The following is a 3994-nucleotide window of genomic DNA, read 5'->3' as shown; positions in this document are numbered from 1 at the left end:
ATCAGGTTAACTGCCATATCGTCATTGAAAACAATCTCTTTTTTGTTTTCCTCTATTGCTCAGGACTAGGCTTGCAGCAAATTGACTTGCATTTTTCTCTTCTTGATAATTCATGCAAAGAAGTGTAGAGTTGAAATCCCAGTTTTGAGGGAGCAGGAAGGTAAGCCCTGGTTCTTGACCTTGTTGTACTGGCCTCTTACGGATGTATTTGGTTACAGTAACTCAGCATCTTACACTCTGCCTGTATGAAGTAGGAGAATTAGGTCCCCCAGGTTAAGTGTTGCCTTCACCTGCACCCACCTTAGGGAAGCTTGTGTTTGTAGTGCACTTGCTCCTGCTCTAGTACCGAGTCCTAAACCACAGAGCCGGCCCAGGTGCCTAAGACATCTGTATGTAACCTGTTGGCTCTTAAGATGCAATTAATTAAGCTGTCATATTTATATGGGATTTTTTGAGGGAATAGGTGCTGGCCATTGATCAATACCTGACTCTTCTCCATCTTTCTGCCTTTGTACTGCTGAACGGTTCCTACCAATCTCTGCGGTGAGCATACATGGCTGATGAATCCACGAAGTACCAGTGAGTTACTAGTGAGTGTTGCAATCCAGCTGGTTAGGCTTAGAAGTGGCTGTCCTACGCTTCCTTGTATTACGTACAGTTCTGCAGCATGCTTCCCTTCCTTGACAGTCTTACAAACAGGCCTGCTTTTCATGTATTTTCTTCTTGTAGAAGTGAGATAGGGCAAACAGTTGACGAATTAATCCTGTGTCATGTGAGGATGATTGGATTTTCTTGAACAGGAGGTTCAGACAAGAAGTCCATGTCTTTAATAAGTGGAAGCTAGCACAGGGAGCTAAAATCCTTTACTCTTTAGGGAAAGGGATGGTGAAGAACCATGGACTTCCGTATCGAGGAAGTAAAAGCTCCTTAGAAGGCAGCAACACCTCAACTTGAAACCCTTAAGAGTTGTGCACATTGCATTCTCAGAATTCTTCTTATGAAATTGTTCCAGACTCATTACTTTGGTATTGTCTTATATGACAACTGGTAATTGGGCAAGAAGACACTGGGCCTTTCTGTTTACAGAAAACAGGCATGAAGATATTTTCTCTTACGGCCCACCTACTCTTTGCACTCACAGTGCACTCCTCCCATGCTCTGTCTTACAGGAACTGCTCATGTGCATAAGTGTTCTGGAAATGGAGACAAGGGAAGGAGAAAATAGGCAAGTAAGCCCTAAAACTTAGCTTCTATCTACCCAGCCAGAACAGGGACTGCAAGGAGTGCGCTTCATTTCAGAGGGTGTGGTGCTGGATGAAGCCAGCCGAAAGAGCAGTGTGCTTTTGCCAGCTGCCCACAACAGAAGTAAATGGATTTCCCATGAAATCCACTTTTGGAATGAAAGGGTACGTGTAAGGAAAATACTTCTCATCAGAGTATGCTTTACACATACCATGTTGAAATTCAAAGTTACTTCTGTAAGCTGTTTCTTGCTCAGCACTTTGCATCCTAATTGGAGTAGCTGTATTTTTGTGAACAAGGGGAGAACAGGGATATAATGATTGCCCCATCCAGAGGGCCAAAATTAGGATATACCACTTCACAGAGCTCTTCTGCACAACGTGGATCTCTAACCTTTGAGAGTTGGGAGGGAGGCAAGATGAAAGAGGGTGTTCCTGCTAAAAACATAATGTATCCTATTTGCCTGTTTCTTAAGATAAGAAGAAACCAACATTTTCAATTATCTTGTGGGAATTTATGTCCTTATTTGGAACTGCTTATATGACAGAACTAATAAATTGTTTTGAGCACAGTGATCCAGGTAGTAGTTTTCTAGTAGTATATTGTTTTTGCTTCAGCTTGTAGAGCATTTATAAAAAACTACACAACTGTGCTACAGCAACATGGTTGAGTGCCATCACTAGTCCTACAAGCATGAGAAACCAGAGCAGCGCTGTGGCCTTAAAACCTCCAGTGGTCTTGAGTGCAGCTGTGGCTCACTGTAAGGACACAGCGGGACCAGCTGCCACTGGGTGACAGCCACTGTGATCCTCTGTATCCCCAGGAATAGCACCTTCAGAAGCTTCAGTGGATCTCAGACAATACACTATATATGGTAATAACATTTCACCAACACTTGAAAATATGCACAGACTTTCTAATTTAATCCCTGAAAGATGTTGTCTACTGCTACACTACCCCTAATCATAATAAAAAAAGGAGTAATTTTTTTTCTCCTTTAGATACCTTCTGGCAGGTGGTCTAGCATTAAGTGGTTTTAAAATCCTTATGAAGGTACGTATTTACAGAGCAGTACACAAGATCCAGAACAAATGAGAAACAACAATAAATCACCTTTAATAGTACTGTAACAAAATATTCTTCAAAGCAGTATTAAGCTTTTCCTTTTTTGTTTTTGAGAAACAATGTATATGCTGACTCCTGCTTATCACTACATTCATGCATATTTATCAAGTAAGTATAATAATGACAGTAAATATTGGTCAGAGCATCACACTTTTCTTTTCACATGATGTACAGCAAGGTATGATAGTAGGCTAGAAAAAGACAAAAGATGCTTTCTTAGAGTCCTACAGCTGAAGAGCTTCTTACCCTTACACCATCTCCACACCATGAGCATGCGTGTGGGTGGGAGTAGGAGTTACAGCACAACTGAGCTGTTGCAAGAACTAAGAGAAAAGCAGAAAGCTGTAAAGATGCAGTTACCTGTCTTTTCCAAATAGTTATGTTCAAAGGGGAAATATCTTCACCTGTGATCTATAATGTTACTACAGTTGCAGTTCAGGAGACTTCATGGCAATTTATAAATTAATAGCCTGGCTGTTAGCACCAGGCTCACTCTGGAACAGCAGTGCCCTTTTTCAAGCTAGTGAATCACAGAACCATTTAGGTTGGATAAGACCTTTAAGATCACTGAGTCCATTTACCTAGCACGGCCGAGTCCATTCATCTAGCACTGCCAAGTCCATCACTGAAGTATGTGCCTAAATGCCTCACCTACACATCTTTCAAGTACCTCTCAGGGATGATGACTCGCTCAACCACTTCACTGGGCAGCCTGTTCCAGTGCTTGACAACCCTTTCTGTGAAGCTTTTCCTAATATCTAAACCTCCCTTGGTGAACCTTGAGGCCATTTCCTCTTGTCCTATCACTTGTTAACTTAGGAGAAGAGTCTGACCACCACCTTGCTACAGCCTTCTTTCAGGTAGCTGTAGAGAGTGATAGGGTCTCCCCTCAGCCTCTTTTTCTCCAGGCTGAACAACCCCAGTTCCCTCAGCGGCTCCTCATAAGACTTGTTCTCAAGACCCTTCACCAGCTTCATTGCCCTTCTCTGTGGAGACTCCACAACCTCCCCTGGGCAATGTGTGCCAGTGCCTGTTGCCTCTGGGCACCACTGAGGAGGGCCCCTGGCTCCATCTTTAAACTCTCCCTTCAGGTATTTTAACACACTGATGAGCTCCCCTCTGAGCCTTCTCTTTTCTAGGCTGAACAGTCCCAGTTCTCTCCGCCTTTCCTCATAGGAGACATGCTCCAGTACTTTCATCATCTTGGTGGACCTTTGCTGGACTCTCACCAGCATGTCCGTGTGTCTGTCGTACTGGGGAGCCCAGCTCTGGACACAGCGCTCCAGGTGTGGCCTCACCAGTGCTGAGCAGAGGGGAAGGGTCACCTCCCTGGACTTACCAGCAATACTCTTATTCATGCAGTGAAATGCAAAAGAAGGGTAACTCTTGCTGGAAATAGACATCTAATGACCAGATTGGAACATCTGTCATCCAAAGGCCTTACCCCAGGCTGCTTGTTAAAAGCAGAGGCTCAAGTCTTGTCTCCTGCTAGGCTGTCCTTTTTTTCCACCAGCTCTATTCAAGGGAGCAACCACTTTGGGGACTGCTTGTTCCATGCGGTCTGTTTTGGACAATGAATCCTCACTGCTGCTATGGGTGAGCAGTTTTAAACAGGTGCCTCTTCAAA

This window comes from Apaloderma vittatum, unplaced genomic scaffold (assembly GCF_000703405.1).
Source record: "Apaloderma vittatum isolate BGI_N311 unplaced genomic scaffold, ASM70340v1 scaffold33299, whole genome shotgun sequence".
Lineage (NCBI taxonomy): Eukaryota > Metazoa > Chordata > Aves > Trogoniformes > Trogonidae > Apaloderma > Apaloderma vittatum.
This window is presented reverse-complemented; position numbering follows the sequence as displayed.